The 16,109-nt window shown below is 38.0% G+C and overlaps 1 long non-coding RNA gene across 2 annotated transcripts; it reads right to left on the bottom strand.

Moving 5' to 3' along the window:
* Nucleotides 1–4,484: 4,484 nt before the first annotated feature.
* Nucleotides 4,485–15,696, bottom strand: LOC142182639 (uncharacterized). 2 transcript variants are annotated; one of them, XR_012711484.1, is made up of 2 exons: nucleotides 15,367–15,696; nucleotides 4,485–6,927 (listed from the first exon to the last, which is right to left on the bottom strand). It is a non-coding gene; the product is annotated as an uncharacterized LOC142182639 (long non-coding RNA). The 2 variants fall into 2 exon arrangements; XR_012711485.1 differs by having other exon boundaries at nucleotides 4,485–6,923.
* Nucleotides 15,697–16,109: the final 413 nt, after the last annotated feature.

Raw genomic sequence — 16,109 nt, 5'->3', positions numbered from 1 at the left:
TAAACATAGTCGGGGCCATACAAAACACTAGATTCCATGTCATCGAAGGTGATATGAGGTATAACGCGCTCCTCAAGAGACCATGGATACACAACATAAGGGTAGTGCCATTGACTCTTCACCAAATGATGAAATTCCCAAAGGAGGAAGGAGTGAAAACAGTCTATGAAGAGCAACATGCTGCAAAAGAGATGTTTGCAATCGAGGAAGTGGTGTTGATACCAAGGCCCTTGACCTCGGAGAAATCGAGCACCAAAGGTAAGCAGGCGGCTAAATAGCAATCACAGCCTCCGGCCTCGATAGATTCGGAACAACAGGTAATCGAAGGCGAAGAAGAGGACTTACTTACTCCTTGAACCTTCATCGTTCCCGAAGAGTCCGATCCAACCAAGTCAACTATCGAGGAACTGGAGCAGGTCATACTTATTGAATACTTTCTCGAGATAAAGGTATACATGGGAATGGGATTGGCCCCGAACTCAGGAAAAATCTCATTCAATTTCTTATTGATAATATGGATTGTGTTTCTTGGTCCCATTTAGATATAATAGGAATTCCACCAGAAATCACCATGCATCGGCTAAGCACCGATCCCAGGTTCAAACCGGTAAAGCAAAAGAGGAGGCCTCAATCTGAGGTAATACATGTCTTCATAAAAGACGAGGTAACCAAACTTCTTAAAATAGGATCCATTCGGGAGGTAAACTATCCCGAGTGGTTAGCCAAAGTAGTTGTGGTTCCTAAAAAAGCAAACAAGCTTAGAATGTGTGTGGCAACCCCTTTTTTCCCTCCCTTTTTTATAGGGAAGAAAAGGTTCGGGTTTCGACATTTATGGGGGTAATAACTCATTTCTTTTTGGGAATTGGGTATTTGAATAGTCACCACCTAACGGATTATGGTGCGTTAGGGAACCTAGAGCGATGAACTCTTGAATTGGTTTGCATTACAAGAGATTTAGGGTAAGGGCTCGAAATATCATTGAGGGAAAGGTGTTAGGCAACGCTCTTGGTCCACAGCTGTGAGTCCCGGCCGAACTTATATTTATGAATTAGTCCTTTAACAGATAAGTAATTAAATATATAATTGCAAATAAGCATGTTGGAAATTGTATGACTCAAATAATAAGACAAAGGATTTGAACAAGTTATACAGAAAAGTAAAGCTTTTAGGCAAAGGGAATTTAGGAAGGAGGGGTCCTAGGTTGGTTAGCCTACAGGATCACCCCACGCAATGCCCGGTAAATACTCCTCAATGAGGGGCTACACTTGACATTAATGCATAGTCATCATATCCATATCTACCCATTCCCCACCCCTTGGTGGTTATTAAAGCGAGTGTTGTTTAACGATCCATGTGCGTGCTGTTACCCGTCCCTTCTTAATGGTACTAGAGGAAATTAGGACCTCTACCTATAGGCAGTTCTAGACAGACCCCTAAGGTTTAAAGGAGAAAATATTAAGGCGACAAGCAAGAACACATAGGACTCTTATCAGATAAAAGCGGGAAGGAACAGATAAAAGGCTCAGTTTACCTCCACATATAAGGCATGTAAGCAGCACGACTCAAACACAAATAGGGGCAGTATTGCTAAATAGGACCCTAAGACATGATGTCTAGGTGAGTATCAGAATGCAAGAGGCATGCAGATTTATTTTATAACTCTGAAGCAGGGGCCCTAATCAGTTTGCCTACTGATTTAAGCATGTTAATCATTAAGCAGTACACACAAAGGGGCAGTTTCCAGCTTTATAAGAAATTGGATTATCTAAGGCTTGCCTAGGCATAGGATAATGCACAATTGTTACCAGAACCATTAGAACAATGAAGGGGTTATTTTACCTGAGAGCATACTTTTCTAAGTGTTACAAAATACAAGGATTATTACTAGTTTATTTTTAAACAGGATAATCAATGTGAAGCTATTTTTACATCTTCTATAATCAGTAATTTACACTAGGTGTGACTGAGCAAGTACGAATGAGATCCTAAAGCATGGTATCTAGTATGCACGTATAAATGCAGCATGATTAAAGGATACGCACAATTGCTAAAGCATGATTTCTAATATGCACGACATGATTGTAGAATTTTCTAAAGTAAGATTAAATGCATAAAAGGTTACAGCATTGTAGTGCATGTTGTCAAGTGTGCAATAGTAGCAATCTTTGTTTTAACGCCCTTTATCCTAGAACAGGACTTCTAAGTGATAAGAATGTCAAAAATAAGATACTGAAACAGTATAAATGAGACCTAAGAGCATGGTTTCTAATGCATGATATGCTTTGAACATGGATTCTATTGCGCATATAGGAAATATAAACCTAAAGCATGGTTTCTACCCCTTTGATGTTTATAACATGCATAGCTACCCTCCCATTTTCACTATCCAACCCCAATGTTCGTTTACAAATTATTACAGGCCAATATCGAATGAATTATATAAGTAGATAAGAAAAATAAGAAGTTACTCTATAGGGAGCCTAAAAATAGGCCCAGATTTCCCAACTTTCCAATGCCTGATTGCCTCACAGCCTTTCACATAATCCAGGTGTGTCAGAGTTCCCTAAGGACCTCAAGGATCCTGGGCAGTGCTCACACCCAGATTTCATAGTCATAGTTGAGTAAGTGCAGTGTGGAAGGGTCAGCTATAATGTATCAGAGTTCAAGTGGATCTCATAGGGATCCCTAAGCAATCACACATTAGAGGGGCAGAACTTAAAACCTAAGAGTAGATGTGACAGTGCTTCAAAAGATTTAAGAAAGGAAACAGTTTGAAAAGGGACTTGTTTGAAATAGTTTTGTAAAAGACAACAGAGACAGTTTTGAAAAGAGAGTAGAGTAATAAGCAACAACCCAAACACAGCACCCCAAAACATGTTCATACACAGCCAGAGAATATAGAATCATGGCAGGTTCAGCAACCACAAACAGGGGTAAAGGGATTTGGGGACATATAGGTCATATAGGTAAACACATAGTTACAAAAGCATAGCAGTCCTTGTGGGGGTTTATGGGATTAGGGAATAGCTAGTGATACCAACACAGTATGGATTTCAGAAAGCAATCATAAAATCATACATTTAAAGTGACAGATCAGTTTGCGAAGTAGATAATAGGTAGACAAGTATTCAAAACAGGGTAGAGTCATATTGAAACAGACTACCATGGAAGTAGAACATGTTCTGAGATACTCTAAGAAGATTAGACTAGCATGCTAGATGGAGCAATAATGTAAACATATCAATTACACATTGAACAACATAACTATAGATAGAAACAAATCAGAAACATGAAATTCAAGCAGTAAAAGAAACATATTGGTTTGGCACTTGAATTAAAATCAGAACATACCAGTAAGAGATGTCACACCTCCTTTTTCACTACACCCGCAAGGGCGTACAGGAGTTTTTCCATTTAAAGCACAATCGGAACGGGATTTAATTATTAATTATTCAGAGTCACCACTTGAGAGATTAATGGTGTCCCAAGTTACCGGTTGAATTCCGAACCGAGGAAATTTATGACTCTGTTAACAGTCCGCGAACCAGAAATCTGAGTAAAGAATTCTGTTGACCCGGGAGAAGGTGTTAGGCATTCCCGAGCTCCGTGGTTCTAGCACGGTCGCTTAACTATTGCATTTGATTTTATCTGATTTTTATACTTGCTAGCTTATGTGCCTTTTATTCGTAAACCGCTTTTTATCATTATTTATTTAGAATTTCAACATCGCGAAAACGCGTTTCGAACCACATCACAATCAATGCACCCGTGGTTGTTAACACGTTTTGACTCTGTTGAGATTTGGATTTGGGTCGCATCGATGCGCACCCGAGTTTAAGAAAGGTAATATTATTAAAATGCGCGCCTAAAGCAGCTACGCGTTTGCAACTTTGCGAGGGCCATGGAAATTCGATTAAATAGCGCACCTCGATTTCTAAGTATTCAAGTATTAATTAAACGAGGACCATGCATTTTAAGATTTTATTTGGCACGGCGCACCTCAAATCAAGGAGGGCTTTATTATTCGAAATTGTTATAATCGGGTTACATGAAATGCACCCCCGAATTTGGGAATTAGGCATCATGACTATGTCACGTGCATCCAATAGCTATTTCACTAATGCTTAACTTCTTGTCACCTTCAAGTTATGGGGATAGCTGATAAAGATATAAAATGCATATAGAAAGTGAGTGTAGTATCAAATTGGTGACTTTAATATGGACATTGGATACCACTCCATCTGCCTATATTCATATCAGTTGTATACTTGGGTTCACTTCTGAATGTTTAACTACTACTTATTCATGAACTTCAAGAATGCTAATACACTGATATACATCATACATGGAAGAACAAATCGATAAAACTATCTTTGCTGCTTCTTCTTTTTTTTTTAGCCATTGAATATTTGAATTCCTCAACTAATTCACGATTTATAGCAAACAAAATGTTGCTATTATCAAATCAAAAGTTGTATCACATGGAACAAATCAGAATCATATCCATTACATTCCAACACTTCAGATTAACTCTAAAAAAAAAAATCAAATCCACATGTCCAATCCACTTTATCACAGCCTACCAGAACATGAATTAATTTTACATAAATAAAACTTGCTAGAAATTGAATCTAATATATGATAAACATGCTAAATCATTCAAAAGCAAACAAACAAGCTCACTACTGCCATAATCGAAATTGAGGAGAGCAGGACTTCAATTTTTACTTCATACACAACAAATTCAACAGTCAAAGTTTCCGACATACCTAGATATAAGAAAACATAAACCGAAGGAAACAAGCAAAGATCTGAAGTAATAGATGAGACCCAGCAGCAGGAACAACAAGACACGATCAACCCATGAAGCCAAAATTTCGGAAAAGCCCTTTTAATTCCTTTTTTTCAACTTTTGTCCAGGCGTGTGTGTATGTGTGCTTGAGTGTGGGATTTGATGATCTTGAGAATGAGGAATGGAGGAGAAGGGGGTGGTGCTGTGTGTAAGATGATCCGAGGGGGGTGGGTCTGTTTTTTGTTTTTTTTTGCGCAGCTTTTCAGCTGCTTTTGTTCTTCTTCATGCGCAGCCCCTTTTTTTTTTTATCTTTTTCAACCATTTTTTTTAGTTTTAGGCTTTGTTTTATATATAGGTCTAGATTAGTGGTAGGGTTTTAGGTTAAAGGGTATGAGCCTAGGAATTATGGTCTTGACAATTGTGGGCTAGGTCCAAAATTAGGCCTAAAGATGGGTTGCTTGAGCCCAAGCTCTATTCTTTTGCCGCGAATGAGATTAAAAATACGCGCCCATTTATTAATTAGTTCTTCTATTAAAATAATTATTAAAATAAAACTAACCATTAAAACAAATCTATTTTTGGTATTTTCAAAATATCACATTAAAATAAAAATATGATACTATTGTCGTATATATTTTTTAAGATTTTTTTTTTAATTAAAAATAAGTACAAAACATAAATGAACCTATTTTTGTGATTTTGTTTTTCTTGTAATAAAATAGAGTAAAAGAGTCAAAATTACTTAAAATATTCATATTATGCCTAAATTAAATATTTTACGCTAATATATAAAAGATCTTGGGGAGGGTCAAAAATCACATGTCTACAGCTGTCCCTCTTTGACTGGAAACGTACAGAGTTTTCAGACGAAGACTGACTAGACAGGTTTTTGACCCGACCCTTATTTGGAGAGACTAAGACTAAGAGAAAAGGGGGATGTGACCGAGCTCTGGCATTTGAGCTGCCTACATATCCTTGGCTATAAAGGAATCAGGCCACGTGTAGTTCAGAGATGAGTGAGATGCCGGAGTATGCCGAGGTGGAGATCCGGTCGAGGTGCCGTTCCGTCGAGGTTCCGGTCTGTGGTCCCTATTATTACATCAAAATCAAAAGATGAAAAAGACTAGCAAAGCCTATCGACCACGAGCTACAAGATTCCTATATATAAGTCTTCTGAAGCTTGATCTTGAGTCTTGAATGGTTCTTCATACAGACTTTAGATTTGAACCTTGGCACTTGTTAGCTGCAGGTGCTAGCTCGTTCTTCTACAACTTCTGGGTCAGGACCGGACATGTAGTGCTTGTGACCTCGGCCATGTCTTGAGCAGCTCACATCCTTCATCAACTTCTGAATTGCCTTCTGAATTGAATTCCCTTTTTTCCAGGTGGTCGCCTGATTGCTGAACCTAAACTGTCCTCCCTTGTTACTTGACACTATTTTCCCTTACACTTTGAACCATTTTCCTTGAAAGTCGAACTGTCTTCCTTCGAAACTGTTTTCCCTAGAAACTTGAGTTGTTTTCCCTTGTTCTCCAGGTGGGCGCCCTATTTTCCAGGCGGGTTCCTGATTTCCAAAACTTGAATTGTATACCTCTGTTCTTCGGGCGGGTTCCTGACTTCAAAAAGACAAAGAAATCGATTGAGAACTAAAAATTTGAATTGTATCACCTCTGTTCTTCAGGCGGGCTCCTAACTGCTGAACTCTGTTATACAAGCGGGCTCCTGATTTTCGAAACTTGAATTGTATGTCTCTATTCTCCAGGCGGACTCCTGACTTTTGAAATTTGAAATGTATTCCTCTATTATCCAGGCGGGTTCCTGATTTCCGAAACTTGAATTGTATACCTCTGTTCTTCAGGCGGGTTCCTGACTTCAAAAAGACAAAGAAATCGATTGAGAACTAAAAATTTGAATTGTATCACCTCTGTTCTTCAGGCGGGCTCCTGATTGCTAAAACTTGAATTGTATGTCTCTATTCTCTAGGCGGACTCCTGACTTCCGAAACTTGAAATTGAATGTATCACCTATGTTATTCAGGCGGGCTCCTGATTGCTGAAACTGAACTCTGTTATACATGCGGGCTCCTGACTTCCGAAACATGAATTGTATGTCTCTGTTCTTCAGGCGGGCTCCTGACTTCAAAAAGACAAAAAAAAATCGATTGAAAACTAAAATTTGAATTGTATCACCTCTGTTCTTCAGGCGGGCTCCTGATTGCTTAAAATTTGAATGTATTCCTCTATTATCCAGGCGGGCTCCTGACTTCACAAAAATAGACAAAACAAAGAAAACTTTCTGCCCCAGTTTGGAAAACTGGTTGTTTGTTACCACATACTAATAAGAACCAAAACTTGAATTGTGATAAGACTGGAATGCAACTTTTTTTAAAAAATTTAAAGACTAAAATGTATCTTAAAATTTAGAAATTTATCTTAGGTGAAAAATTCATCAGACTAAGATTTATCTTTATCTTAGGTGAAAAATTCATCAGACTAAGATTTCCATCTTAGGAGAAAGATTCAACAGACTAAGATTTTTATCTCTATCTTAGGTGAAAAATTCATCAGACTAAGATTTTCATCTTAGGAGAAAGATTCAACAGACTAAGATTTATCTTTATCTTAGGTGAAAAATTCATCAGACTAAGATTGTGACTCTATGAGATAATTCATCAGACAAGGTCCATTTTTGTGTGATCTCAGGAGGAAGATTCATCAGACTGAGATTTTAACTCTAGGAGATAATTCATCAGACTAGGTCCATTTTTGTGTGATCCCGACTTTCTTAATTTTACAAATTCCAACTACCTTTCTTTTCAAATTCTGCCTTTCTTCTTTGTTCCCAAATTATGCCTTCCTCTTTTTTTTCGACTTCTGCCTTTCCCTTCTTTAAATTATGCCTTCCTTTCTTTCTCCTCAAATTCTGCCTTCATCTTTTTCCAAATTATGCCTTCCTTTCGTTTTTCCAACTTCTGTCTTTATCTTTTTCCAAATTATGCCTTCCTTTCGTTTTTCCAACTTCTGCCTTTATCTTAGGTGAAAGATTCATCGGACTAAGATTTTTATCTTAGGTGAAAAATTCAACAGACTAAGATTTCTTTATCTTAGGTGAAAGATTCAACAGACTAAGATTTCTTTATCTTAGGTGAAAAATTAATCAGACTAAGATTTCTTTTAACCATATTCCTTCAAAATTTGTTTTATCTACCCACTAACTTAAATTATCTTCTTTCAAAACTGCTTCCCTAAAAACTGGTGTTGTCCTCCTTCAAAAAAACCACTTCCCTAAAAACTAGTGTTTTATTCCTCCAAAAATTACTTTTCTTAGAACTGGTGTTTCTTTCCTGAAAACTACTTCCCTCTCTTTTTCTCTTTTTTTTAAAACACTTGTATTGACCTTCATGTTCTTCAGATGGGTACCCGAAAAAAAAAAAAAAAGTTCAACACGACAGAAAATTTTCTGCCCCAGTTTGATAATCCTCATGTAGCATATCTTTCTTCCATCAATAACATTTCCATGCCCCTGTTTCAAATCAAAGAAAATTCTGTCAGTTTAAAAGTGCGGTAGTTGGTTGTGGTACTCCCGCTGGGATGGCTTTCCTTTTCTCCTTTCCATGCTTTGCGTTGTCCGACCATCTTTGAAACTTGGCTGATAACTTCCGCCCTTCTTGACGACTATCTCTTAATTATTACTTCTAGTCTTCTTATCTGACCCCATATGTTTTCTGTGACAACTGATTTTCTTGAAGGTCTTGCATGTTTACTGATTAACCACTTTCCCCGTTATCTGTGTCACTGAAATACCCTTTTTCCCCGTTCAATCCCAATGCCCTCTATCTGTTGCATTATTCCTGAACCGACATCTACCAAACTTTGTGTTTCATAAGGATCCCAAAGTATGTTGATTATTACCAGCTCAGTGCTCTTGTTATTTTCCTGACTTGCGACCCCATTTTGTGCAATTGGAAAGCTGGTGGAAAATTTTGAAGTCATTCCTCACTTGTTACGACCAAAAGACTCAGAAAGGGGAAATAAACAAAACAAAAGGAACAGAGTAAAGAACAATAGAAAGAGATGATTCCTAATAGGAAAACTACACAGTAGAAACCTATCGGATGTGGATACCGACTCTAATGACCTTGACATGCACCTGCGACCTATTCTGTTAAGCAAATATGATGCTCATCTCTTGTTCCTTTTTGCCGTGAAACTGGGCTTCATTGCTCCACTTATCCAATTTGATTCGCATTCCTTATTCGGTCTGTAGTGCCCCAAACGGTTTTCACCATCAAACCTCTCTCATTTCGTTCTTTCTCTCAACTTACTATCGCCTAAAGGTGCCCGTGAAGGTTTTCAACAATAAGACTCTCTCATTTTTTATTTCTCTCAGCTTTCATCACCTTGCGATACCCATGAGGATTTTTATCAATAAGATTCTCTCATTTTCATTTTCCTTGTTTGGACCGGAGTGTTGCTCCTGACATGAATTACCTTACCTGCTTGACTTGGCATTTCTCAAAGGCTAATCAGAAGGTCTTTCTTTGGACCGTAATGTAGGCTTTTGGATGGGTTAGAAAGAAAGGGTATAAAAGGCTCAAAACAATTTCAAAATGGGTTAAAATTACAACTTTCAGAATCTAACTTCTCACAACAACCACAATTTCTGCCCCAGTGTCTTGCTTGGGGACTTTTGGATTTTTGTTTTGGTATGACTGAACCTCATAGAGGCTGCCTACGTACCCTTTCGGGATCAAGTCAAACGTAGTTCATATATAGAAATTACCCTTTTTTGTGATTTTTCTTTCTCTTCTTTTCTTTTCTGTTCTTCTTTTCTTCTTTTCTTTCATTTTCCTTTCTTTTCTTTCTTTTCTTTCTTTTCTTTTCTTTTCTTTATTTTCTTTTCTTTTTCTTTTCTTTTTCTCTTTCCTTCCCCTTTTTTTTCATTTGCTTATTTGCGACACTTGCGTTTCTTAATTGTGTCATTGATTCTGAAAGAGGGGTACGAAAAAAAATAAACACGGCTCGAAAGGGGTGACAATGGAAAAAAGTGTTCGGATAGCAGAACAAAACGCCTTCGTTATTTCAAACTTCAAAATATGCCCAATACAAACATGTACAATCAGAATAAAGAAACCATGCACATCATCTCTTGACCGCATCGGAATTGACGACCATTTTCACACATTTTCCTTCTACATTTGTCTAATATAACGTGTCATTGGGCAACACTCTTACTCTTATTACCACGACTGCCCCCCTGTCAATTTGGCCGACTTGTTCTTTTTGACCCAGTTTCACATGGTTCGGGCGTCAAACAATTCTCAAACGTCCAAATATGTTCTTATTTCCTCAAGTACCCCCATAGTTTTCAAAAATGGTTTCATTGCTTCCCGACTAACATAGCTTTTAAAGATCCGACTGAGAATTATGCGTGCATGTCATGTCACTAGAACTAGCATTGGACAAAAGAACAAACAAAAGGATAGAAAAGAACTAAACAAAGAAAAATGATTGGAAGTAACAAAAGACCGGAATTTGCATTAGACAACGATGAAATAACTCGAATAATAAAACAAGCAAACAAACTGGAGTACAACCCTAGAATGAACCTGAAACACCCATGGTCAACACTAAATGAACCACTACGACTAAACAAGCTAGACAAAAAATGAATGGATAAGAGGGTTTGATCACAAGACAATATCCGGATTACAACCCTGCAAATAACCCGGACAACAGAAATGACAACAAAATGGACCACCAAAGCTCCTCCCCAGCTGACTTAGGAATGGAGCGTCTTTCCAATTACCAAGCACGGCATTTTAGCCACTAAGCTTCGCATCCATAATGCCATGACCACTATCTGCGTCAGTAATTTCAACTTCGGTCAACAAGTTCCCAAGAGGATTCTCATACCCCATGTCACCGGGCATGTTCTGGGTGCCACTGTCTTGAATTAAATTTTCCTGGATCATCCTTTCTATTTCTCTCTTCAAATCCCGACAATTTTCCACATTGTGCCCCAGAGAATGGAGTGGTATTCACACCTTTTAGATGAGTCAAAGCTTCTCGCACGTCGGTCCACCTGATTTGGAGGAATGGGTGCAATCATGTCATGTTGTTTTAACTTCTCAAATAAGCTTGCATAGGACTCTCCTATTGGTGTAAAACTATCTTTCAACTTTTGTTCCCTTCTATACCCCTGGCTTGGATGTGGGTTACAAGGTAATTGAAAATTTTGCGGAGGCTGGTGGAGATTTTGTGCTACTCGTGCTCGCTTTCTTGGGTGATTTGGTGGCGAGTATGAGGGGTTCGGAGGTGGATAGTAATGCTTAGGGGGGTCATGGAAAACCTGATGAGGCTGCACATGCCTTCGAGATGTTCTCCTAGGACCTCTTCTCGACCCTGATATCACCATGATTTCTTCATCCCTCTCATTCGTGTTACCAGATTCAATTTGGACAGCTTGAGCTGCAGCTTTGAGAGCTGTTTGACTTATAATTCTACCTGTCTTTAGACCGTTCTCCACCATTTCTCCCATTTTGATTGCTTCCGGGAAGGATTTACCCACTGCGGACCTCATGTATTGAAAATAATCTGGCTCTTGAGCCTGTAGAAAGACAGTGATTAACTCGTGGTCATCCATGGGTGGCTTAGCTCTAGCTGCCTGCTCTCTCCATTTGATGGCATATTCCCTGAAACTTTCAGTTGGTTTCTTTTTTAGGTTAGAAAGGGAAATACGGTCTGGGGCGATATCGATGTTGTATTGAAACTGTTTGACAAAGGCCCGTGCCATGTCATCCCAGACGTACCAGCAAGATGTGTCTTGATCCAAAAACCATTCAGATGCTACTCCCGAGAGGCTTTCCCCAAAATAAGCTATAAGCAATTCTTCATTTCTTCCCACACCTCTCAATTGGTTGCAATACCTTTTCAGGTGGGCTATGGGGTCTCCATGTCCATTGTACTTTTCAAATTTAGGAACCTTGAAACCAGGCGGCAAGTGGACATCAGGGAAACATGCATAGATCTCTAAAGGCAACACTCTTTTGACCTACCATTGCTTGCGTGTTTTTCAACCGTTGTTCTAATCTTTTCACTCTTTGGGTTATTTCCTCCTGTACCCTCTTTCGGGCAGGCTTCTCGATGTTTGCAGGAAGCTCAAACTAGTACGAGTGGTACTGTTCTTGCTGTGTAGCAAATCGTGACTCGTGACACGGCTGTCCCACGCCATTGGCCCAGGTCATTTGTTGTTTCAGTGTTCTATTTTCCTCAACCACAGTAGACCCTTGTTGAACCGTCTGACCCTGAGTCTCTTGAGCACTCGTAACAGCTTCGATATCAGTTATCATTTTTCCTCAGATCTTGTGTTTCCATCTTACCACAACCGACCACCTCAACTTTCTTCACAATTCAAAACAAAACATGTTAGAATGGATTGGGTCGGTCCTCATTATTCACAACATCATTTCCCATTTTTTTCAATTCTTCTTTTCCATTTTTCACTTTTCATCATTTTTTTTGGTTGCGATCGAATCTTATGGAGATTGCCTTCGTATCATGACCCCGCATGAATCATACCGTGCATAGTTCTTGCAAATAAAAGGTAAACGACAATAAAATATTTTTTGGAATTTTCCATTTTCATAAACAACAAAACTAACCAACTTAATGATGAAATACAGACTCGAAAATCAAACGACCCATATACTCTAATCAAGAGAAATACAAACCCCAAAAATGACAGATTATTTCCCTTATATGCCAATTTTGGCCGAAAATCTGAACGGTATTCACTTGACCACTGGCTCTTTTTCTTGTTTTTTCCAAATTAAAATAAACGACCCGATATTGCAAACACGACCTTCCAGCGCCTCGGGGACGAAGATTTTAAGGCTGTGAAGGTCAGAATCAAAATATGACCAAAGGTGATTGTTTGTGCAAAGTCAGCCTTCCGACGCCCCGTTTGGGAACATTTCGCTATTTTTGACAAAAACGGCGTCACCTGGTTTATTTATGACAAAAATTAAAATTTTGATACTTTTGGTTATTTTTGCAAAGGGGAGGTTGGACCCGATGAGGGTTGCCTACGTATCTCACGCCCTGTGAGAATCAAACCATGCGTAGTTCGGGCAAATTAACCGAACTATTTTAAAACATGACTCTTTTTTCCATTTTTATTTTGGCATTTCATAAGCGAATAAAACTATTTTTAGAAACAAGACTCTCTTTTTTTCTTTTCAACAAATAATAAAACAACCTATTTTCCAAACTAAAAATAAAAGACTCTTTTTTTTTTCTTTCCTTTTTCAACAAATAATGAAACAACTTATGTTTCTCAAACTAAAACAACAACTTTTCTTATCCCTTTCTTTATCAACAAACAACTTTCCAAAAATAAAAGACTCTTTTTCTTTTTCTTTGCTTTTTTTTTTTAGTAAAACAAAATAAAACATTTTCCTTTTTTTTCCTCAAAATTTCGGCAGAGTTTCGCCAGTAATTGGTCATTGATTTTTTATTTCTAAAATAATCAATTAACTCCCTAACTGATATTTTTTTTCTCTCTTCTCTTTTTTTTTCAATTTTTCAACATTCCCGAGATTCAGAAACCGGTCAACATGCAGGTTCGAAACAAATATATGTACAGAGCAAGTAGGATGCATCAGGATGGTCTTTTCATTTCAGGTTGCTAGTCCTAGACGGACCCAACCCCTGTGTTGAGTCCCCTAAGTCAAATGCAACATGATGCAAATAACCGTTCCTACTAGGGATCTGGCATGAAGTCATGTTATTCTATGTTCAAATCCTGAGTCGGTGTTCTAGACTGTGTACCCGAGCAGACAACTCAAGTCGAGGAGGGGGCAACTTACCGGGAACCAAAAGGCCATCCGGCTTCGTAACTTGTCCGGCATCTTTCTTATTTTAAGGTATGACACTAACAAAATATGGAGCCTCAACCAGTAAGCACATCCCCGGAGGTGAAGAGAGAAGGGTGTCGGCACAGTTTATATACAGTTCAGATAATATCAAAGGGGTAACATTTAGCACATTCAGCATAAAACATGTAGGAAAATCAGATACAATAAAATACAACAATTTATCTAAGTTCGAATTCTGAACCCTGAACCAGAGATTCTGGGTTATGTCCCCAGCAGAGTCGCCAGAGCTGTCACACCTCCTTTTTCACTACACCCGCAAGGGCGTACATGAGTTTTTCCATTTAAAGGACAATCGGAACGGGATTTAATTATTAATTATTCAGAGTCGCCACTTGAGAGATTATTGGTGTCCCAAGTCACCGGTTGAATCCCGAACCGACGAAATTTATGACTCTGTTAACAGTCCGCGAACCAGAAATCCGAGTAAGGAATTCTATTAACCCGGGAGAAGGTGTTAGGCATTCCCGAGCTCCGTGGTTCTAGCACGGTCGCTTAACTGTTGCATTTGATTTTATCTAATTTTTATACTTGCTAGCTTATGTGCCTTTTATTCGTAAACCGCTTTTTATCATTATTTATTTAGAATTTCAACATCGCGAAAACGTGTTTCGAACCACGTCACAATCAATGCACCCGTGGTTGTTAACACGTTTTGACTCCGTTGAGATTTGGATTTGGATTGCATCGATGCGCACCCGAGTTTAAGAAAGATAATATTATTAAAATGCGCGCCTAAAGAAGCTACACGTTTGCAACTTTGCGAGGGCCATGGAAATTCGATTAAATGGCGCACCTCGATTTCTAAGGATTCAAGTATTAATTAAACGAGGGCCATGCATTTTAATATTTTACTTAGCACGGCGCACCTCAAATTAAGGAGGGCTTTATTATTCGAAATTGTTATAATCGGGTTACATGAAATGCACCCCCGAATTTGGGAATTAGGCATCATGACTATGTCACGTGCATCCAATAGCTATTTCACTAATGCTTAACTTCTTATCACCTTCAATTTATGGGGATAGCTGATAAAGATATAAAATGCATATAGAAAGTGAGTGTAGTATCAAATTGGTGACTTTAATATGGACATTGGATACCACTCCATCTGCCTATATTCATATCAGTTGTATACTTGGGTTCACTTCTGAATGTTTAACTACTACTTATTCATGAACTTCAAGAATGCTAATACACTGATATCCATCATACATGGAAGAACAAATCGATAAAACTATTTTTGCTGCTTCTTCTTCTTTTTTTTTAGCCATTGAATATTTGAATTCCTCAACTAATTCACGATTTATAGCAAACAAAATGTTGCTATTATCAAATCAAAAGCTGTATCACATGGAACAAATCAGAATCATATCCATTACATTCCAACACTTCAGATTAACTCTAAAAAAAAAATCAAATCCACATGTCCAATCCACTTTATCACAGCCTACCAGAACATGAATTAATTTTACATAAATAAAACTTGCTAGAAATTGAATCTAATATATGATAAACATGCTGAATCATTCAAAAGCAAACAAACAAGCTCACTACTGCCATAATCGAAATTGAGGAGAGCAGGACTTCAATTTTTACTTCATACACAACAAATTCAACAGTCAAAGTTTCCGACATACCTAGATATAGGCAAACATAAACCGAAGGAAACAAGCAAAGATCTGAAGTAATAGATGAGACCCAGCAGCAGGAACAACAAGACACGATCAACCCATTAAGCCAAAATTTTGGAAAAGCCCTTTTAATTCCTTTTTTTTCGACTTTTGTCCAGGCGTGTGTGTATGTGTGCTTGAGTGTGGGATTTGATGATATTGAGAATGAGGAATGGAGGAGAAGGGGTGGTGCTGTGTGTAAGATGATCCGAGGGGGGTGGGTCTGTTTTTTTTTTTTTGCGCAGCTTTTCAGCTGCTTTTGTTCTTCTTCATGCGCAGCCCCTTTTTTTTAATCTTTTTCATCCGTCTTTTTTAGTTTTAGGCTTTGTTTTATATATAGGTCTAGGTTAGTAGTAGGGTTTTAGGTTAAGGGGTATGGACCTAGGAATTATGGGCTTGACAATTGTAGGCTAGGTCCAAAATTAGGCCTAAAGATGGGTTGCTCGAGCCCAAGCTCTATTCTTTTGCCGCGAATGAGATTAAAAATACGCGCCCATTTATTAATTAGTCCTACTATTAAAATAATTATTAAAATAAAACTAACCATTAAAACAAATCTATTTTTGGTATTTTCAAAATATCACATTAAAATAAAAATACGATACTATTGTCGTATATATTTTTTAAGATTTTTTTTTAATTAAAAATAACTACAAAACATAAATGAACCTATTTTTGTGATTTTGTTTTTATTGTAATAAAATAGAGTA

The sequence above is a fragment of the Nicotiana tabacum genome, chromosome 7, assembly GCF_000715075.1.
Source record: "Nicotiana tabacum cultivar K326 chromosome 7, ASM71507v2, whole genome shotgun sequence".
Lineage (NCBI taxonomy): Eukaryota > Viridiplantae > Streptophyta > Magnoliopsida > Solanales > Solanaceae > Nicotiana > Nicotiana tabacum.
This window is presented reverse-complemented; position numbering and strand designations above follow the sequence as displayed.